This window comes from Pteropus medius, unplaced genomic scaffold (assembly GCF_902729225.1).
Source record: "Pteropus medius unplaced genomic scaffold, Ma_sr-lr_union100, whole genome shotgun sequence".
In the NCBI taxonomy this organism is placed as follows: domain Eukaryota; kingdom Metazoa; phylum Chordata; class Mammalia; order Chiroptera; family Pteropodidae; genus Pteropus; species Pteropus medius.
Window position 1 is genome coordinate 784,123 of NW_024341756.1, and position 23,123 is coordinate 807,245.

Consider the following 23,123-nt stretch of genomic DNA (forward strand, 5'->3'; position numbering starts at 1 on the left):
TTTTAAAGTAGTTCCATTGTTTGTTTGTTTTTGTTTGTTTTGACATTGGACACCAAAAATTTTTAAATGATACCATTTATAATCACTCAAAAAATGAAGTACTTATGTGTAAATCTAACAAAACTTGTTATGCTGAAAACTATACAATACTGATGAAAAAATCAAGAGATTTAAATAATTGGAGAGATATACCATGTTCATGTAACAGAAGACTCAAAATACTAAGTTGTTAATTTCCCCCAAATTGGTATATTTGTCTACCATAATTCCTATAAAAATCTCAGCATGATTTTTTATAGATATATATAAGATTATTCTCAAATTTATATAGAAAGGCAAAATAACTAGAATAGTTAAAATGATTTCAAAAAAGAATAAAGTGGAAGAAATCAGTCTACCCAATTTCAAGATTTGTTATATTGCTATAATAATCAGCACTGTGGAACAGAATAGAGAACCCAGAAATAGACCTACAAAAATATGCCCAATTGATTTTTGACAATGGTACAAAAACAATTCGGTAAAGGAAAGATGGCCTTTTCAACAAATGGTACTGTAGCAATTGGATACCCATAGTCATAAAACTGAGCCTTGACCTAAGTTTTATATCTTAGACTAAAATTAATTTAAATTGGATCACAGAGTTAAATGTAAAACTTAAAAATTAAAAAAAAAAGATTAGGAAAAAACTTGGAGATCTAAGGGTAGGCAAAAAGTTCATGGACTTGATATCAAACACGTGATCCTTAAAAGGAAAAACTAGTAAGTTGAGTTTTATCAAAATTTAAAACTTGTTTTGCAAAAGACCCTCTTATGGGAATAAAAAGCAAGCTACAGAGTGGGAGAAAATATTTGTAAACTACATAACCAACAAATGACTGGTATCTAGAATATATCATTTTGTGTCATTTTGTAGGACATTTTCGTACTTAAAGAACTATCAAAACTCAGCAAGTGAAAAAAATTCAATTAGAAAATGGGCAAAAGATGTGAACAGACTTTTCAGCAAAGATGATAGTGACAAATAAGAATTTGAAAAGATATCCAACATCTTAAGCTATTAGAGAAATACAAATTAAAACCACAACGACATATCATTATCAGAAAGTCTAAAATAAAAAATATTGGCAAACGAATGCTGATGAGGATTTAGAGAAATTAGATTACTCACATATAATTGGTGGAGATGTAAAATGGTACAGCCACTCTGAAAAACAGTTTGATAGTTTCTTCAAAGAAAAAAAAACTAACCATACAACTCAACAACTGCACTCCTGAGTATTTATCCTGGAAAAATGAAGACTTATGTTAATGCAAAAACCTGTACACAAAAATTTATAGCACTTTTATTTGTAATAGCCAATATCTGAAAAGAATGCAAATGTCTTTCAATGGGTGAATAGTTAAGCAAACTTCCGGGTATCTATACAATGGAATATCACTCAATAATAAAAAGGAATAAACTATTGATACAGACAACAATCTGAATGATTATCCAGAGAATTATGCCAAGCGATAAAACCCAATCCCAAAAAGTTACATACTATGGTTTCATTTATATAACATTCTTGAAGTGACAAAACTGTAGACATGGAGGACAGGTTGGTGGCTGCCAAGGCTTAAGGAGGAATGCAGGTGGGAGAGAAGTGGGTGTAACTATAAAAGACAATATGAGGGATCCTTGTGATGGGAATATTTTGTGTCCTGACTGCCTCAATATCAATATCCTGGTTGTGATATTGAACTAGACTTTTGCAAGATGTTACCACTGAGGGAAATTGGGTAAAAGGTATATGCATGCCTCCTTACCCCTAAATATTTAAACCTTTATCTTCTACAAACGAGGATAGTTTCCTACTTGACCATGGTACGTTTATCAAACTCAGGAAATTTAACACTGATACAATTGTTATCTATTAGTCATACTTTAATATATTACCTGAAGTCACACTTTAATTTTGCCTGCTGTCCTGATCGTGTCCTTAATAACAATTTTTCCAGTCCAGGATCATCTATTGCATCTGATTGTCATGACCCAGTGGTCTCCTATCATCTGAAATAGCCTCTATCTTTCTTTGCTTGCATAACATTGACATTTTTGAAGGGAACTGTCTGGTTATGTTGTGAAATGTGCCTCAATTTGGGTTCGCATGACATTTCCTTGGAATTAGGTTCAGATCATGCATTTTTGGCAGGAACGTCACAGATATGGAAGTTTGTTCCATAACTTTGATTATTTGGTTAAGCTTTTTCAATTGTAAATTTGCTATTTTTCCTTTTGTAATAAACCAGCAGTTTTGTGGGAAGATACTTTGAGACTATGATTCCACTGTTTCTGTTTAGACTTTCACCATAAATTTAGCATATGCTGATGATTCTTTTCTGAATCAATTATTAGTATAATTGTTGCCTAATTAATGATTTTTTTTTAATTCCATCTACATTTATTAGCCAACATTCTACTATAAGGACAAGCTTTTCCTTTTCCTTTTATTTATTTAGTATCATTATAGACTCATGAAGTTTTTATTTCAATGATTATAATTAATGACTGTAATTATTTACTTTGGTGCTCAAATGTCCCAATTTGGTCAATGGGAGCCCTTTCAAGTTAGTTCCTAAAATCCTTTTGACACGTCCCTATCATTCTTCGAGTACTTTATTACTTTCAGTCACAGCAAACTGTCCTAAGCTTATATTTTTGTTCCTTGCCCCAGCCCTGCAAGGTATGAGGAAACTGGAAGTACCAGCAACATTTGTTTCTTTTATTGAGAAAACAAGCCTTCCCAGAATCCCCCAGCTGACTGACAATTACGTCTCATTTACCAGAACTGTGTCATTTGACCACACTTATTTCAAGACAGGCTGGGAATATACTATAGTTAGCTTTTTAGCCTCAATCGTGCAGATTACAAGGGAAAGGAGGTTAGGAATGACTTTGCAGAGGCTGCTACTATTTTCTCTATCCCATTAAAGAAAAATCTGTGTTACAACGTTTTAGTGAGTTGGGAGAGGGTTGTGGAGTTTACCAAATGTTTTCTCAGCAATGGGACTTTTGCAGTGTTTCTATCCCTCTCCTGCTCTTGGGGTCCATCTACACAGAGGCCCACTTATTGTAAAATAGAAGGGGAACATCTAGCTACGTGGGCCAGCTGGGAGCTCACATTCTCTTGGGGACTTAGCAAGACTGAAAGCTGTGCAGACCAGGATCCAGGGCTTCCAAGGCCCCCAGATCCAACTTCCAAATTCAGCTTCCTTTCTGCCAGCAACAGCCATTGTTGCCAGCTCTGTGCCTATGAAGGGAGCTAGATGTGATCAGGTTGCTAGACCCAGCCCTTGGCAGCAAGGGCTCCTCTACTCATTTCTTCCTGGACTGTTAATTTGTTTTCCATCTTCTGAGCTCTTGCGAGCATTGGCGAGGCCAGCTGGGTTTTGGGCGGCTCCCATGTGTGACATCCACAGCCTCCTTTCATGTCCACTGGGCAGGCCAGGCTGATGGTATCTAGTTCCTGAGACCCCGCAGTGAACTCAAACCCCAGATACAGTCTCTTGATAACAACTTCACCTTTTTTACATCGTATAACAAATACCAACTCTTGGCTAAAACCCAGACTTCTGGCTGAATATCACCTCCTGGCTGAAAACTCTTTGCTGCTTCCCAGAAATGAGTCTGGTCTGAGACAGACAGTGGAGGAAGAGAGGTAGGCTAGGAGCCCAGGACTCCCTTTATGCCCTGGGCAACTAAATGTCTTCTCTGGGCCCCAGTTCCTCATCAGTCAAGTGAAGGGAATAGATCATATGTTTTCTCAGTTGCTCTGCCGCTGTACATAATCAGTGGTGGATTCCTCTGCCTCACCCATCACAGTGCCCGGGCACTGCACCAGAGCCAGGTGCTGGCTCTGTGGCCAGCCACAGGCCACCTTTGGCAGGAGGGCCGTGGCCACAGTCCCAGACCTTGGAGGAAAGGCAGTTCATTATTTCTGAGTTTGTGGGAAGTGCACTTTGAACATGTTGCCATCAGTGAAGGAAATAATATGTCTCCCAAGAGGCCAGAAAAAGAGAATTCAATTGGCTGAGACATTCGGCCCTCAGGTTCTGCTCTTACCACCAGTGTTTTCGGTCATTGAGAGGTAGCAAGTCCTTCTGGGCCGAGATAAAAAGAAAGAGAAAGAGACGCTGCATCAAACAAGGGTTTTTTTCTCAATTCAGTAGTAAGTTTACATTTTTATACTGTTTTGGGACCCCACACAGAGCAACACTTTGATTATTCAAGGAATTCTTCTGTCTTGTGAATGCCATCTTTGTCCCTTTCTTGTTGCAAGGACTCATCTTTGCAAAGTCACTGCCCTGCTGAAGGGTTCCCTCCTGCTCCCCTCACAGCCTGTGAGGCTGTGCTCTTGTTCACTCCATTTTCCAGATGAAGAAACCTAGCCTTGGAAAGGCCATGCCTTGCCTGAAACTGCAGCTGGAGCCCGAACCTGAACCTGGTCTTATAGCCCAGGGTGCTCTGCCACCCAGCTGCAACTTCAGCAGCGACAGACAGCTTTTCTTCCAGAGTCTCTGTCCTGCCCCCAATCCCTTGGAGGGTCAGTCAGGGGTGTCTTGAGTTGGCCTTTCCTCCCCACTATAAAGATTATCAGCCCCATTTTTTTTCCCAGCTTCTCACAAACCACATGAAACAAGGCTGTAGATGCAATGTAAGATTAAAGGCTGAACCTCATCCAGGTCAGGAAATTCCGAGTGCAGTCTCCCAGCTCAGCTCCCGCTTTCTCAGTCACTTGTTTACCAGAATGGCAGGATGTCAGGGACCAGCACATGCTGCAGGGGCACCTGCATCCTTCAGAACTTCCTGAGGACCAGACACTGATTTCCCAACTGGCTCCCAGGGCCATTTCCTTCTGCCTCACTCTGACCAGTTCCAGATGCTTTCCCTGCCCCTGCATCCTGGTGTTCCCCAGTCTAGCCAGACAGTCCTGTTGGGTCCAGATATATTGTCACTTCCCCCATCTAAGACACCCTTCTGTTGGACTCACTTTGCCTTTCAGCTGCTGTGCTATTTCTTTGCTCCTGTGTCTGGTTTGTCCCTCTCACACTCTCTCAAGCCCTCTGCAAAAGCTTGAGCACTCTCACTGCCACTGATTCTTAAGTTGCTAAACCTCATTCAGTGCTTGGCCTCACCTTATGGACCTGTCAGTGGCAACTCAGCATCTCAGTCCCTGCTGCTCACACTGTCCTCATCTGCACCCAGACACCCAGTCCCAGTCCTTCTGCCCCTCAGCCCTTTCCTCTCCTCTCTCCACACTCGTTCTTGCCTCAGGGCTATAAAGACTCTACACATTGTCTTGCCCAACCTTCGGTCTCCAGGTGAGACAGCCATCTAAGGCTTAACCTGTGAACCTTGACTTTCAGGTCTCCCCAAACATGCCTGCCGCCTCCTTACCTTTGATGCAAGAACAGCTCTCTTCCCTCAGGTCCAATGTCTAATCCTGTGGTCACCTTTAATGTAAACCCAGAATCTTATTCTCTGCTTATCATCTCTCTGCTAGCCCCTCATCTTCCCAAACACTCTTACTGGCCACCGGGCCCTGATAAAATGTACAACTGCTCAAAATCTTAAAGGTCCTCTTTCCCCAAGTTCAGAGTTGAAGCCCAAATGCTAGAGTAACACCCCACCCCACCCCTCTCTGCCATCCCCGCTGCCTCTCATTCCTTTGCTCCATTCTAGCCATGCTCAGCTCCAGAGCTCCACAGGCTCATGTCTCCAAATCCAGCTCTTCCCCTGGCATCCTATGGCTCTTCAGGTCTTTTCTCAAATAACTCCTTCCTTGCCGCCCTATTTTAAACTACATCCCTACCTTGGCACTCTCCATTCCTTTTTGTGTCAGTTAATTATTGCTGAGTAACAAAGTAACCTGAAATTTAGTGGCTAAAAACAATAACATTAGTACATTTGTTATCTCAAAGTTTGTGTGTGTTGGAATACAGATTTGAGTTGGCTGTTCCTCTGGCCCAGGGCCCGTCACAGGCTTCAGTCAAGGTGTCAGCTGGGCGGCGGTCATCTCAGGGCTGGATCTGCTTCAGGCTCCCTTGTAAGTCTGTGGGCAGGAATCAGCTCCTTGAGGACTATTGGCAAAGGCCCTGGCACATGGGCCCATCATAGTGCTGCTCAAAACATCACCATGGATAAGGGAGCGAGAGGTAGAGAGTGCCAATAAGACAGGTTCCCAGCTGTATGTAACCTAATCTTGGAAGTGATTTCTGCCTTTTCTATTCATTAGAAGCAAGTCATAACTCCAGCACACACTCAAAAGAAAAAAATTGCACACAAGAGTGTGAACTCCTGAAGCCACCTCTGAAACTGGCTATCACACTATTCCTGCTGTTGTTCTCATAGCATTTCTCCCCATCTAACATACTGTATACAATTTGCTCATGTATTCTGTTCATTGTCTGTTTCCCCAAGTAGAATGCAAGCTCTTTGCGGGCCGAGCTTTTTTGTTCTGTTGCCAACCGTATCCTCACCACCTACAAGCGCATTGTTACAGCACATGGCAGGCGATGAATAAGAGCTTTGGGGTTAATGCAGGTGAACTTCAGGAAGTTCTTTACAATGCAAGATGAATGACAGCCATTCACCCACAGTGACTGTGCTTTTACTTCCCTGTATTTCAAAAATAATCTAGCAACAGGCACTGTGGGTTGATTTCCGTAAGAACGGCTGAGATGTAAGACCCCAATGCTGGTATTATCTTGGTTGTCGCGGCCACAGTGCCCAAGAAATCACAGTCCTACAGCCTCTGCAGACTTGGCATCACCCTATGAAATGACACTTGGTCCCAGACACTAATCTCACAGTCTTAAGGGCTCAAAAGGGAGTGTTAAATGCATTCTTTTAAATATGTGTTTTCAAATATTTTAAAAATCATAATTTGTTTAAAATATTCTTGGGGGAAAGTTTGGCACTATTTACCAAAGCTTTAAGTAAATATACTCCTTTACCCTGCAAGTCCAGAGCCTGGAATTATTGATTTTTCACCATTTCAAAGATTGGTATACAAAGATGTGCAGTGCAACTTTGTTTATAGTACCAAAAGAATAAAAAGACTAAATGTCCTTCAGTAGGAGAACAGTTAATTAAATTTCAGCATATCTACATGGTAGAATACTACACAGCTATTGGGAAGACCAAAGGAAGCTATATGTACTGATGTGGGTGCATTACCATCTCATTTATTCATTTAATCAACAAATATTTGTTGAGCATTTACCATGTTCCAGGCATTGTTCTAGGCACTATGGGACACAGAAAAGCAAACTCCCTGCCCTCAGGAGCTTACATTGTAGTATAAAACCACACACACATGCAAATAAGTATGCAAACAAATACAATAATGCAAATATAATGAAGTTCTAAAGAGAACGAAGCAGGGCAGAGGTAGAGTGGAGGCATTACTTTGCATAATATGGACAGGAGTCTGCTAAGGAGCAACATCTGAGCAGACATCTGGGCAAAGTGAGGAAGGGGCCACAGGCATCTGGGGCTAACACCTCCCAGAATGAGGGGACAGATAGTGCAAAGGCCCTGAATGCAAATAGGCTTCCTGTATTCAAGTAAGAGTACAGCAGGCCACAGGAGTCTAAGAGGAATGAGAAGAAGGAGGGGTCTAGGGAGGTGAGGTGAGCCAGGGTGGAGAGAATCTCCACACAGGCACCCAACCATCAGAGCAGGATCCTGACCACTCATCCTGCAGGCTACACCTCAGAGTCAGACGCACCAGTGTATGTTGGTCAGATGTCAGCCCCAACAGGGTCGAGACCACAGCCTCCTCTTCCATGGGATGGGGACTTGTTATTTTCCAGTATCACTCTGGGGCTGTGGGGGAACAGATTAGTAGGGGGTAAGAGAAAAGGCAAGAGCCCCAAAGGAGGCCACTGCAAACTGCCTAGAGAGAGTGGCAACTTAGACCAAGGTAACCTTGACCAAGGAAGGTGGGTGAAATTCTGAATATATTCTGAAGACAGAATCAGCAGAATATGCTATTAGGTCATATTTGGAATATGAAAGAAAAGAGTCATTGGTGAATCTTTAGTTTTTGTCCTGAGAAACTGAGTAAGATAGGAAAAACTGAGAGAGAAGCAAGAGTTTGGGGGTGGGAAGAGTAGAAATCAAGTTTGTTTGGGATATATTAAATCTGAGACACCTGCTGAGTGTCCGTATGAAGAAATCATGGAGGGCAGGCAGCCCCATAAGTGGGCTTCAGCGGGAGGAGAGGAAGTGGAGAAGTGGGGAGGTAGAGTTGTCGAGAGGGGCTGGCAGGGTTTAAAGCCCTGGGCCTGGATGAGGTTGCTGAGGAGTGAGGATGGTGTCATTGAGGGCCCAGGATGGGGATCCTTTGCAGACATATCCAAGTTTAGAGTGGAAATGAAGAAGGCATATGGATGAGGAAGAGGAGAAATGAGGAGGGTCTGGGAAGCCAAGTGAGGAGAGGCCCAAAGGGCAGGTGGAGGTGGGTCTAGAACAGCCCGCGCAACAGGTAAGGAAGGAGGCCCCAGGTGGACCTGTGAATATTGTTCCACACCAGGCAGTGGAAGAGAACGGTGTGGGCCTGTGTCTTTGTGTGGTGAACAGCTGTCCCTACACCCTTTTCCCTCCTGTTCAGGCCCAGGGGAGCCTGGCTCAGGGTTCTGTCACTTGTACAAGTATCGCAAGTTTAGAAGTGTAAGCTTAATGAGTATGCAAACCTCACCCCACCCCAACCAAATATTGTGGCTGGGAGGGACTGACCACCAGGGTCCCCTCTGGTACAGTTAGACTCGGGGGGGCCCCTACTGGGGAGGAAGCAACCCAAGCACAATTCACATGTCCCTGGCAACAACATTTCATGCTGGCTATGCTGTTACTAATGGAATCACAGCTTTACAGATTTATAAAACAAGAACATTTTATAAAGATTTATAAAATTCCCCAGGCATGACAAATTCTCCCTTTATGTGGGTCATTTCCTGAAAGAGAATGCCACTGATGGCTCATTTCACAGGTTAGAGAGTCCTTGCATCCCAGACAACTGGAGCTGAGGAGTCTTGACAGATGAACACACTGGTCTCTGTGCTGATGGGCCTACAGAGCCAGAGGGGAACATAGACATGCCTTGTGGAGTACTGACCGATCAGACTCAGTTCAGCAGTAGTAGGGAGGCATTTTGGACTATGTCCCTAACTCTTGGTGTTGAATCATAGCTGGGGCCTGCCCCCTGACCCAGACTTCTTGGTGTGATCTCCGGCCCATGCTGTGGCAGATAGCATTTTCAAAAAATTCCTGCCCTATATGCTTTTCCAGAATCTTGCCACCCCACCACCTCCCCAACACCTCCACCCCCATTAAGAGATGGATTCGATTATTTTACCTTTCCTTGAAATTGGGCAGGCCTTCGTGACCACCATGAGGAATAGAACAAGATCAAGGATGCGGGGTAACTTCTGAGGTTAGGTCATAGGTGACGTGTTTTGATTGTCATGTTGTAAGGAAGCGCAGATCCTACAAAGCAGCATATCTGTGCCCTGGCTGGCAGCTCTAGGGAAGATTGCAGGTCTGGGCTGATAGCCACATAAGGGAGCACTCAGATGATTCCAGCCCTTCCCACAAGCCTCTCTAAGCTCAGTGGAGTGAAGCAGAGACAAGCTTCCTAAAGTACAGACTCATGAGCAAAGGAAATGGTAGGGTTGCTTTAAGACACTCAGTTTGGGGATAGTTTTGTTATTCAGCAATAGACAAGAACAGCACCCTAGGTGACCCCTTGGCTTTTCTGGATGTTCTCTGTACTAGGGATGCAGCACCCACTCTATAGATGACTGACTGAGAACTCTGGATAGGCACAAGCCTGAATCTGCTATGTGTGGGAAGGGGAAAGTCTCATGCACAAAAACTCTGTTTTAGATATTCTATATAAATGGGAAATGTTTTCATGGTAGCAAAATGCTAGATGTTAGCCTTCAGAATTAAATATTTGGTCCTTTTCCCAAAGGTTGAATCCCTCCCATAAACTTGCAGCAAGCTAAGTTCTGGCCTATAGAGAAATTGCTTTTCATAAGCCTCCACTGAAAAGCATCAGTAATGGAGCTGCTGAGAGCACAGAAACTGGCACTGAGCAGGGTGGGTCAATGGAGCATTAAACAACACGCTGCAATTCTCTGGAATAAGTTTCAAAAGTGAGGGTGTGTGGTTTTATTTAAAATACATATTACATGATTACACCTACACCAGCAATGCCAGGAAATCCTTTCTATTAAGATAACACTGGCTGGTTTGTTATGTAAAAGAACAAGCAAGTACTCAGGAGCCCATTCCTCCATCTCTTTGACTAGAAAAAGGTACCCTAGCTGGGGCACCAAGGGGTTCCTGGTCAAAGTCACTGTCATTGATGGAGACAGAAAACAACACCAAGACAGAGGGAGATGTGGGCTCTGGCTCCTTCATTCACTCTGCCTCCAATGGCCTACACATCCAGCAAATATCCGACTTTCATCCACTGCCTCTAGAATGGCACCAGGCAGCCTTCCCATTAGCTTCTGCTTATAAACCAATGGGTAGATCCATGAAAATAAAACTAAAAATTTAAAAGCACCAAAAAAAATCTGAAATACCAAACCCCTCTCCCCCAAAAAGAACAAAACTATTGCACTCAAAGTTCATTATCATGAACTTCTTTACAGTCTGTATTAGTTTCCTGTGGCTGCCACAACTAAGTACCACACGCTGGGTGGCCTAAACAACAGAAATTTATTTCCTCACAGATCTGAAGGCTAGAAGTCCAAAATCAGGAATGGTTCCTTCTGAGGGCCATGAGGGAAGGATATGTTCAAAGCATCTCCTTGTCTTGTGTCTCTTCACATCATTTTTCCCTCTGTGTCCAAATTTCCCCTTTTCATAAGGACACCAGTCATATTTTATTAGGACCCATCCCAATTACCTCATTTTAACTGGGTTACATCTGTAAAGACCCTGTCTCCAACAAAGGTCACACTCTGAGGTCCTAGGTGTTGGGCCTCCAGCACATGGATTTGTAGGGACACAATTCAGCCCATAAAACGATGCAGAGAACAATGTCCGGCTTTATGTTTATCTCCTTAGTGAGATTCAGTATGATCCTATGGTACCCAGACCAGAGTCATGGGCGATGCTGCAACCAGGTCCTGCAGGCAGAGGGTGCAGGGCACTGACCTGGGAGCCAGGAGGGCTGCTTTTCTCTGTCTTGGCCAGTCTCTCTAGGGCCTCAGTTTCTCCACCTCTATGATGAGATTTAGTTTGGGTGGTCCCTCAAGGCCTTTCTATCCTTGAGATTGCTCAAGCTTTATGACCCACATAAGGTGTGGGGGCCTGCCCTGGGCTAGCCCAGGAGGGCATACACAGCAATGTCAGGGTCACACAGGCTGCTCTCTTTGGCTGCTCAGAGCAGGACATGCAAAGATGGCATAAAAGGCCTCCCCAGAAGAGCCAAGTTCAAAAACTGGAAACTGACCCTTCCCTGAGAGTTTTCCCACCACTAATCTCTGCAGGAATTTTCCTTGGGGGTTCTATGGTCAGAGCTCAGCAGAAGCAGAGGACACACTCAAAGGACAGTGACTAGGATTTAATGTAAGAGCTGAGGGCTGGGCAGGATATGGAGAGAGGCTAGCACACCAGGGAACTAGAATCCCCTACCACCTGTAGTTGCCGGAACTCCAGATCTGGCAGAGTATGGCTGAGGGAAAGGGATCCCCAAGTGGAGGTGGGGGCTGGCGGGGAGGGGCTAGGGGATAAACACTATCCTCCTCACATTGGTCTGCTCTGGGTCCTCCATGTCAAGGAACAGATGACAATGTATTCCTCCCCCCAGGGACAGGTCCAGGGAGGATGGAGAATAGGGAGCCAGCTGCAGGACAGACACCTCCACAGGAGGCTGGGACAAGCTGTTTCTGACTTCACCTGCCTACCCACTGTCTACCCTGCCTGGGTATAGCATGTACACAGGAAGCAGAAGTGGGGGTGGGGCAGAATGATCAAGCACAGCCCTCACCAAGGAAGAGGGAGAGTATCTTAGCACTCACCTGGCTCAACTAACACAGCAGGAAGGCCAGACCCGCAGCTGCATGAGGCTCACCTGCTTCTGTACATGAGTACCCCACCTACCCACCTAGCTTGAAACTCCCTGCAGAGAAGCACCCAGGGACTGGCCAGCAAGGGCTTGGACTCCTTGAAGGAAACAGTGGATCCCTAATTAGGAATAGTGGGAATTCATGCTTGCTTAGGCCAAGCAATAGTTACAGAGTAAAGATAGGTATATGTGATTGATTACCATCAGGAGGTTCCCCCCAGAGCCCGACCCTGGGGCAGGGGAGGCATCTCACTGCTCTGGTCTCAGGCAGCGTTTGGCCCAGCCTGTCCTGCCCCCTTCTCTTCTAGCCACCTCCTGCAGCCCTGGAAAGGATGGAGGACAGGAGTGAGGTCTAGTGAGACAGTGCCATGGCCTAGGCCTCTGGAAACTTGTCAGCCATTGACTTGGAGCTCACCAGGGAGGTAGAAGAAGGGGAAGAGGATAGATGAGCTCAGAAGGATGCCCTATTCCCAGAAGCCTCTAGAGCAACCCATGTGCTCCCCTTGGCTCCCCTCTTCCCAGCCCAGTGGACAGGCACAGTCTGGTGGCTCTATTTCTCATCCCTGTCGATTATGCCAGCAGAGCCCTGCAGCACAGAATATAAATCACCATCCTGGGGTATTTAACCCAGGGAAGGTTAGATGGAACTGCCATCCCTTAGACATCCTACATCTGATGTTTTTAAATTAATCCCTATAGTGGCCAGATTAATTTTTATTCAACTGACTATTATCTCTTTTTTATTGACTAGGAAATATTTCTGAGCAGTGGATATCTCATTGAGTATCAGTCATTTAGTGGGGTGCTTCCTCTGGAGGCAAGGTTTTTATTAAAATATATATATATAATTCCTTTGCCCCAAAGCCCTAGTCTTTGGAAATAATATATAGGCCAACCAGAGTCATCGCTGCCACCGCCACCTGTGCATGCTGTCTGGAGGGGTCTAGGAGCCCTCAACTAAGGGCACAGGGTCCCCTGGGCTCTCCATGGCTTCCTCTCTTCCCTCGGTTTCCTCAGACCCCTGTTGGCCATACAAAGGTCCTGAGTCAGCCTTTACCAAGTGACCATGGCTTCGCAGAGACCAGGTCCCTTACAGTTGAGCACATGGTCATCAGGATGATAGCAACAGCTGGCTTGCTCTGCAGCAAGGGAAATGCATTTGCTGTAGATTCCCCGAATCTTAGGCCACAGATCTTGGATTGAATCCAGTCCGATCACAGAAATGGCCACCCTGTGTGCCTGCACAGCAAGGGCACTGGACCCTCCAGTGAACTCTCAGTGGTTTGAGGCTCACACAACAGGTACAGCTGAAGAAATAAGTGTTAGAAGGAGACTGAGAACTGTCTGCAAATGCAGGTGGGTCCCTGTAGAGAAATGCAGCAGGCAAGCTCTGGGTTGGCTCCCAGCAAAGCCAGGGCTATAGGCATAAGTCAGACGTAGACTGAGCCTGGGAACAAGGAGAAGATGCAGATAAGGAGGAAAAGTACACTGGAGATGATGCACACTGGCCAAAGGGTGAACTGAGAAGGCATCTTCCATCCTGAGACCCTCACCCACCTCTCTCTGGAGCAGTAGATCCTACAGGAACCAGCAGCATCAGCAGCATCAGCAGCCCTGGGAACTTGTTCTAAGTGGAGTCTCTCACTCCACCCAAAATCAGAACCTAGGGGGCAGGCCTGAATTGTGTTTGACTAGCCCTCCACTAGAGTGGTATGGGCAAGGGCTCCAGAGAAAGGACACCTGGGCTTATAGTTCAGAGACCTTACATATAAAATGGGACACTGCTACCACCTGGGCAGGTACTGTGACCCCAAATAAGTCAGAAACTCCAGTCCAGGGCTGCCTACAAGTAGGTTCTCCATAGTAAACAGTCATCAGCCATTGTCACTTGTACCCACTCTCCCCAAGCCTGCCTCTTTTTCTAGGAGAGATGATCTGGACCTGCAAAGGTTTGCTTCCCAATCAGACCTTTGAAAGGTCAGATATAAGTAATTAAACCTGAGATCTTTAGGATTTGGAGAATGTTGATAAAGTACAAGTATAAATGGGTAATGAGTTAACACCTCCCCCACAGTCTGGGTATCAGCCTTGGAAATAAACCAGTGGTCATTCTCTCCTGCCCCACACACAGATAAGATCATGAGAACCCACAAAGATGATTTGTAGCTAATGGGCTGCCTTCACTTTGTGGGCAGCTACTCCCAAGACACACTGTGAAAAAAACAAAAAAAAAAGGTTGTTGTGAATGGTACTTAGAAATCACCCAAGCGTCTAGATCCTTCAAGGAAATGAATCACGAAGCAGAAGCAAAGTTTTAGAAGATTGTAGGTGCTTGTCTAAACTGTTCTCATTCCTCCATTATGTGGACTCCTGGTGAGGGTCTTGGCAAGTCTCAGGGGCTGAACAGGTGAGGGGGAGGCAGTGGGGAAGGGATGAAGGAGCAAACCCTTGGGGTAGGAGAAAGGACACCCAGGTCCAAGCCTCTCAGCATCCACCTCCTCGTCCATTCACTGCCTGAGGCAGTCCAGGATAAAATGACTAAGACAGCTGACCACATATGATCTTGTTAACATGCATCCTTCTGTTCAGGAAGATGCCAAGATCATCACAAGTGGGGACTGACGCAAGGCCTGAGTCAAGCCCCTGAGGGCCAGGGTTAAGGGTGCAAGATGGAGGGGCAAAGTGGGAAGGCAGAATATCCACAGAAATGGAAAAACCAAGGCCAAATTTCTCGGCTATAGCAGCTAAAGCTGTTGAAAACATGGTTCCAGGTATTCACCACCTAGGTGAGGCCCCTTCCTCCAATCAACATGGAGTCTTGGTGTATTGATTGATCAGACATTTCTGCTGCCCTCAGAAGGGGTCCTGCTGAAGTCCCTTCTCTCCAGATCCCCACCACCCCCAGGGCTCATGACACGGCTGTACTAGGAGGTGACCTACCTGTGCCCTCAGAGCCCATACCACCACAAAGCCCATGAGGGCTTCCTCTCAATTCCACCTGTGTGTTTTCTGTGAGCCAGATCCTGGGTCTCTGAGGTGGCCCCTTTTTCTCCTGCCTGGGCTCCGTGTGCCACCTCCCCACCCACACCCACTATGATGGGAAGACAAGACTCAGGTCAACCCACTTTGGCCAGGGGACCCCTCACACACACATGGCCCAGAGCCACAGCACAGACAATCTTGGCTGTAGCTCTTTGGCGATGGCCTCATTCAAGGATGGGCTTCAGTCTGAAGGGGACATCTCACCCCTTACAATGAAGACCCTGTTCTGGGGAGCAGAAGGAGGCTGAGAGCAGAGAAGCATACAGGGCTACTGAGCCACTTGGTGTTCAGGCCAAAGCTGCACAGAGGGTAGCTGCAGGAGTTCCTGGAGCAGACAGAGCCCAGGATGGGCAGGTGGGGGCCTGTCTCTAAGCTGGAAGGGAGAATCTTCCAGACATGATTGCATCTGACCTTCTCCTGTGTCTCTTCAATCTGGCGCAGGGCCTGCAGTGAGCTCAGCTCCTGCACACTCCTGGGCATCAGCATGGGGATTTTGTAAAGTTTCCATTCCACAGAAAATTTTCAGCCTCTGGAGGGACCCACATTCTCCACACAGAGCCCTTCTCATCCCTGAGGACTAACCATCCAGGCTCCTTTCAGGGGAACTAGGGAGGTGAAGGGGGACTACTCTGAGCAAGGATGACACTTCTAAGCTTCCAAATCAACTTCCTAAGAGATCCCTGTATTCCCTCTCCATCCCTCCTGGCCTGCAACACTGAGTTCTTCAAAACTTTCTGGAACATTCCTCATTTGAGCAATCCTAGCCCAGGGCAAATCTCCACAGAACCTGGAGAAAGAAAATGATCCCTAAGGGCCAGAGGGGAAAGAAGTCTGAGACTTCAAGAGAAAGTCTCTTAACAAAACCCTTCTTGATGCTTATCTGACACTAAAAACTTATTAAAGTCATAAACTTCTCCTGCAAGACACTTCTCAAAAAGGTATTTATCTAAGGGGTATCTGTGTTTGGTCTCAAACTCAAATGCCTCAAATGTCAGGCCTAAAATAATTTATTTGAGGCATCTTATTCTCTCCTTGAAAATTCTTTTCCAGCTCAAGCCCCTAGTCATGTTGCTCTTCCACTGATTTTTATAGACAACTTCGACTCCCACTATGGAGGCAGCCCGAAGTAGAGGCACAGAAGGCCATGTGAGCATGCACATGGGGGGCAGCAGGGCTGAGCTGTCTCAGCAGATGGCCTCACACTTCCCCACCTGCTGTCCTAAGCACACCACCTTGCCTTTGCCCAGGCTGTCCTCTCTCTCTTTCTCACTGCCGAACATTTGTCCAGCACTCTGAATTCTCTCTAGGTTCCTGCTCAAAGGGCTCAGAGATAAATCCAACACAGACCAGGAGGCACACTGAGCCCCCTTCAGAGTATCTCTATGGAGCATTTGAGCATGGATTGGGAAGAAGTGTGCCTTGGAGCTGAGATTTCTGAGTGATGAGTAGAAGTTGTACAACAGAAAGGACCAGGAGGAAGTAGGAAGAGCTTTCCAGGAAGAAGGAACAGCTGGTGGAGGCCAGTGACCACGGAGTACCTGGGGAGTCTGGGGCCATTGGAAGGTGGGAGGCTCAGGAGCAGAGGGACAAGGGTTGTAGAAAGGAGCCGGGTGCTGAGTTACCAGCATTAGTAAGCAGGCCCTTGGGTCTCAGGCTGCTTACACAGAGTCCCCTGATAGCCCTTCATCATGCATCTTAATTTGCACTATCTCATCGGCCCCTTTCCAAATAGGCCTCTGAGAGCAGAGCCTTGCATCTGCTGAGCTATGTTCACTCTGCCTGCAGGGGGCAGGGATTTCAGGAGGCATGTCAGGTCTAGGGCTGGGCCTAGAAAGGAACAAAAGATTCTCCAGGGCAAGGCGCATGCCCGGGGTGTACGCTGGCAATGCCCGGGGTGTACCCCAGCAATGCCGGCCTCTTTGGGGCTGTGGATCTTCAAACCACCAGGAAGTCAGGAAACAGAATGAATGCTGCTGGATCAGAGAGCCCACTGGGGCCGCGAAGCACCCACATGACCTGGGGCTGGGCAACTCAGCAGGCTCTGGCTTCTCTGCTTTTACTTCAGTGGGAGAGGTTTGTGCCAGGAGCCACCCCACTTCCAGGAGCTCCAGCAAGAGGCTGGGGAACTGTTTCTTAGACTTCACTGCCCCCAAAATATACTAGCCACATTCGACTATTTAATTTTACATTATTATAAATTCGGTGAAATTAAAAATTCACTTCCTCAGTTGTACTAGACATATTTCAAGTGTTCAATAGCCATGCTTAACTAGTGGCCATCATATTGGACAGCACAGAGTGGAATGTTCCTATCATCGCGATTGTTCCACTGAACAGCACTGTTGTAGAGGATAAAGGCCAGGCTGGCCAACTAAGCAAGCAGGGAGGGAGCCCCATCTGGCCTGAGGGGTCTGCAGCAAGGGTGGGAGCCCTGGGTGGGCCTAGGCTCAGGTAGCAACCTCAAGGAGCTGCTGGAGAGGAAGCAATGAAAGCATCTGTGATCCACCTGAGACCAGCTCCCTTGGGCTTCTGAAATAGCTGGGCAAGGTGTACAGGGGCTAACTGGGTTGCGAGTAAGTGCCACACTCCGGGCCCTGTTTGCAAACACAGGAGTCTTGGGAAGTCCCTACTCTCTGCATCTGCCCTTAGGTCGTCTGTTGGCCCCCTCTCCCTTACCCCCACCCCCTACCCCAGCTCACAGTTCTCCATCTCAGCACCCATAAACTGAAATGGATCTGGAAGTTGCACACTGTGCCTGGAGCTGCAGCTCATGCCATCCTGGGCAAGGAGCCTTCCGAAGCCATTACAGGGCATTAAGTCAATAGACTTCCTTTTTGTCAGCATTCCAATAGCACAGCAGGTTTTTCAGGCTCCAAAAGACCACCCAGGCCAGAGCATTTGCTCTGCAAATCCTGCAAGCCGTAACCCTCTCAGACCAGAACTGCAGCTTCCAGAGGTGCAAGGGTGAGGCTACTGAGATGCTCTCGTGGGGAGATGGAGATGAGCTGCAGCTCCTGTCCTTGCTGGGGCAGTGTGGGGAACACCAAGGCCCACTCTGACCTCTTTTCTGGCCCCCTGGTGTCTCCAAAGAGGGCAGTGTTGTCTCCACAGCTCCAACCCCTTTGCCTAAAGTCAGCTCCCCAGAGCACTCAGCCCTGATGGACACCCTGTGTCCCTCACTATCTGGGTCATGTACAGATATTCTGCACATGTGCCTCATGTGGTGGTGATTGTATGAGAAGCACCACAAATGGAGAGTCTTTGTTTGGTTCATTGTAGTGTCTCCATTGCCTAAAACAGCACCTGAAATATAGTCAGTGCCCAGCAAAAATATTTGATAAAGAATGAACTCTTCAAGAAGAAGGGCAAATGGGAAATGTGCAGATTGGGTGAAATATAGACTCACATATGAGTTTTTGAGCAAAAATAAGTCTCAGCTTATGCTGGTTGATCATCTCAGGTTCTACGACGGGGGAAGAGAAACAAAATATTGGAAATATTGGGGGGCCAGGTGGCACCCCTCCCTGTGGGCCCTCAATGAGTCACTCCTTCACTTTGCCTCAGCATCCTTCCCACAAAGCAGGCTTCCCTAGGGGGTCCTCAAGCTCAGACCTCCTACTACCTTGTCACCAGTATTTTTTTTCATTGTGGGTCATAGATCATCCACTTTACCTGAAGGTTTTGCCATTTTAGTCTGAAACTGGAGAAGTCCAAACAGGTTTTGTGATAGTAAAGGTGAGCTTAATTTTTCATTCACCTCCTGCTAATAAGTGGTCCTCCTCTGCTTCCAGAAGCAAAAAGGAGAAGAAAGGGCTTCCTAGTGACAGGATAATTTATCAGAAAGTTATGAGTGAATACAAGCAGGGCTGTATAGGAAGTGTGCATTGAATGATATGACACACCGGCTTCTAATTGCTGCTGCCTTTCTGATCAATAATACATGTTTTCAAAAAGCCTTCTGTTTGCATTTACACAATGGACTGTAACTACTGCAAAGGATCCATTAAGACCTATTTTAAAAAGTGCATTCGTAAAAACTTGTCTAAATCTGCATTACAAGGCAGATTATGAAACTGCCTTGGGAAATGTTTTTTCTAAAAAGCATTCAGGCCATTATTTGCTGGACTTGCCAATCGGAGCTCCCCATATCTGCACAGCTTGCTTGTGAGCCAAGCCTGGCCTTCTCCTTGGCCCAGATGATGCTAGAGGCAGGCATTGTCAGGCTTGAGCCCCCATCGAGCTCCAACTGCCTTGGGCCAGCAGTGCCCTCTGGCTGGGGGCTCAGGTGGACTCGGTGTGAGCAAAGCCCCAAGGAGCTAGGTGGGGCTCCCACATGTGTAAATGACCCAGTCAGGTAAGTGTTGCTGCAGCAAAGAGGACTGTCAGGTTCCAGGGCTCTCTCTCCTTCCACTGAGTAGGCACAGTTCCTGTGGGGAGGGTGAGGGAGAGGTGTTGGCTCAGGCAGGCCAGTCTCAGTTTGCCTGCCATCTCCATACAAGTGTGCATTGTTACCTATGCAGTTGGAGAGCCAGCCTAAGGGAAGCAGTCACTTGATTTTAGAGGCCACCTTCTTCCCATGATAACTTAGCAATGTCCACTGACCTCTGTGGCCTCTTGGCCTCAACTCCTACAGCTGATAAGAGTCAGTAGTAATAGCTCATACTGGCTGCCTGGGGATTCACTTGTCAGACACCTAGCAGGAGGGGACTCTGCTTTCCTACTGAAGCCCAGGACACTGGGAACATGCCAGGTCACACAGACAAGAGACATGCCAAGACACAGCTCAGAGCTCACCTATAGCCTTGACACACACCACTGCCTGGCCTCCCACTTGGATAGTTCCTCGGACTTCAGAGGACCCTGGAAGAAGACTGAAGAAAACATCTACTTTCTGCTGGGCCAAGAACTGTTAATGCTTCATTTGGGTTCAGCCTCAAATGAAGGCAGTTACTGCATGACATTTCCATGTTACAGATGAGGAAACTGAGGCCCAGTGATGTAGTTAGCCTGGTTCTTGGGCTGGGTGAAAGAAATGAGCTGAGATTCCTCCAAGAGAAGTGGGGAGAGGATGAGGGGAAGAAAAAGAAGGGGAGAAGAGCAGAGCAGGGGAAGGAGGGTTCATGAAAAGGGTGAGTGGGGGCAAAAAGTTGAGGTCAGGCCTTCTAGGTGGAGGTGGGCCTTGTCTCAGCCTAACAGGGTCTCTGACAATATATAGGACCCACTTCCTTGTGCTCATGAGGCCTGGGCTCAGTCCTCAGCCACCCAGCTCTTTGTAAGGCCTAAGAAGGGTCCTCTCACTGACCAGCCTGAGGCCCTGTCTGCAAACACCAGATGTGGGCAAGAGGCAGACAGGCAAGGCCTCCACAGAGTCAGAGGAAAAATGTCCCTGGGTCATATCCTGAGAGTCCAAGCCTGGCATGTTGTGAGTGTGTTATGAGGACAGCATATTTGAAATGGGGGTGGATGGATGGGAAGCCCCATTGTGGGCCCTCAGAGCTGGCTGGTGGGCACTGGCTCTCCTTGCAGCTGCACCTAGAGGCGTGCACACAGATCTGCCTGCACCTCAGCACTCACTGGGGTAGCAGAGCAACAGTAGGTACTATCATTACCTCTGCTTACAGAGGGGAAACTAAGGTATCAGCAGTTAGCTACAGCACAGTCAGCATCAAAGTCTATGCTTTCAGTCTATGCTTCACACTACCTGAAGGAGGGATTGAAACTCCTTCCCACAACCACTCTGACCATATCTGGCCCCAGGCAGGGGCCTGCCTGAGAGGCCTAAGTCAGCAGTTCCTAGAATAATGTCTGGCCTTCCAGTGCCTCCAGGACTGGGTTATGCTCCTGGCTTCATTTCCTCATACCTGTAAAGTCCCCAGGGTGAGGGTTTCCTGTCCTTGCACTCAGCCTCCACTCCTAAAGGCAGGCCTTCTACCTGACTTCCCATAGCCGCCTGGGTCCATGGTCACAGAGCATCCTGCCCTGCCTCCTACCCCTACCAGCAGCTCCTCCCCACCTAGGCAAGCCTGCACTAGATGGTATCCCTGTCTGTGCTGGGCTTGACCTTCACCCTCATTACCTGAGCTTTGTTTTGGGGCCAGACCCAAGGGGCTCCAGATAGGCCTCACCTGCTCTGACACAACGAATGCTGCAAGGATAACCTGTGAGCTGCCTGCCCACGGAAAACCTTGCCCACAAAAAAATATGCATGCACATATATGTACAGTGGTACACATATGAGGCCCTCAGACACTGATCTCAGAGGAGGGCATTGCCCCCACCACAGAGTCAGGTGTTCACTCAAGACCCACAGGATGGAGGTGGAAAGAGGATAGAAGGTGGAAGGAGGCCCAGGCAGGAGCACAGCCTCAGATGGGAAACACAGAGCCAGCCAGACATCCAGCCTGTCCAGTGTTAACCAAGGCCTAATGAGACTGGTCCCTGGGAGGGGGACTGGTTGGTGGAATGGACCAAACCACCTCTCTTCCTTCTACATTCTCCTGTTTTGTAACAAAGAAGTCCCCCTCAGTCCCTCCTTTCCTATGCAGGTTTCTTCCCTGGACATAGCCCTTGTGTGCTGTCTTGGTAACTATTAGCACCAGAAGTAGAGCCTGTCCCAAAGGAACCCCCTGTGGCCAACTCCATCCCCATAAATCGGAGAGTCTGGGGCCCTAGGCATGTGTGGCAAGTAACACAAGGTTTGATGGTGGAAGGGCAGCTCTTCTGAGCTGGCAACGCTGTGCTCTGGCCTCCTGCCAGCAGGCCCACTCTGGACATCTCAGCTGGCAGAGCCCCCAGCCAGCCTCTGTCTTGGCAGCTACTCCTGCCTGCAAGGGTGACTTCACTTTGACTTCATATCTGCAGAGTGATGTGCAGCCCTGAGCTCAGCCAGGCAAGAGGGTGGGGCTCTGTGCACTGCAAGAAGAGGAGACCCTAAAGTAGGGTTCCCCCAGGCCTCAGTACTCTGAATCCTCACACCCCAAGGCTTCCATTCCTCTGGCCCAGGTAGAGTCCAGACTTAAAAATGCAGCTAGGGGCTGGGAGATCATTGGATTTTCCCCCACAGAGGCCTAGAACTCACCTGCAATCTTACTCCAGGACCCTCATGTTAGGGGACCCAAGTTTCCCTTTTAGGATTGTGTATTCTTGGGCATCCTTTCTTTGGGCGAAAAATTTGGGGGGCTCTATTCCCTCCCTGCTACTTACTCTCCTACTTAGTCCCACATCCAAAGACCTCTTATTTTTTTGTGGGATTTTGTTTGGGGGGGGCTTATCCGCCAAGCACCCCACTAGGCAGCAAGTGCCAGGTCTCTCTGAAAGGTGTACAAACTGGCCCTAGGTGACCCCAACCTCTCCCCAAACGCGACCTCGAACGTTGTAAGCCAAGTGCCAGACTCGCCCCAGGAGTGCTCAGAAAACGCAGAAAGTGCTCCGGTTCCCCCACCCTTACCGCAGCCCTTCCCCTTCTCCTGCCTCGTGTTCCAAGAGGCCACGCTCCCACTGCGTCTCCCGCTCTGAGAAATGGCGGAGGATGCGCTCAGCGCCAAGAGCCTGGAGGCGGGGCGCCCGCCTAGTCCCTACGTCCGCTTGGGCTCATCCCAGCCAGGCCGCCCAGATCCCACATCTCCGCGTGCTTTCAATGAGAGGTGGGTAAGGGCGAAGCGCTGGGACCGCGAACGGACGCACAGGCTGAGAAAGAGTGGCTGTGCACGCGGAGGGGCGCTCCTACTCTTGCCCCGCCTGGCCAACACCCGCACTCCGCGTCCAGCACTAGTCGGCTACCAGTGAGCGCCTCACTGGATGTGCACCAGGCGCCGCCCGGCCGGTACCCCAGCCCCGCCTCTACCGCACTCCGCCCGCATCCTGGCCCCGCCCGTCCCGTTCTCCTCACTGCCCCGCCCCGCCCCTGCCAGATCCTCCCGCGCAGCCCGCGCCCACCTCGCCTCAGTCCCG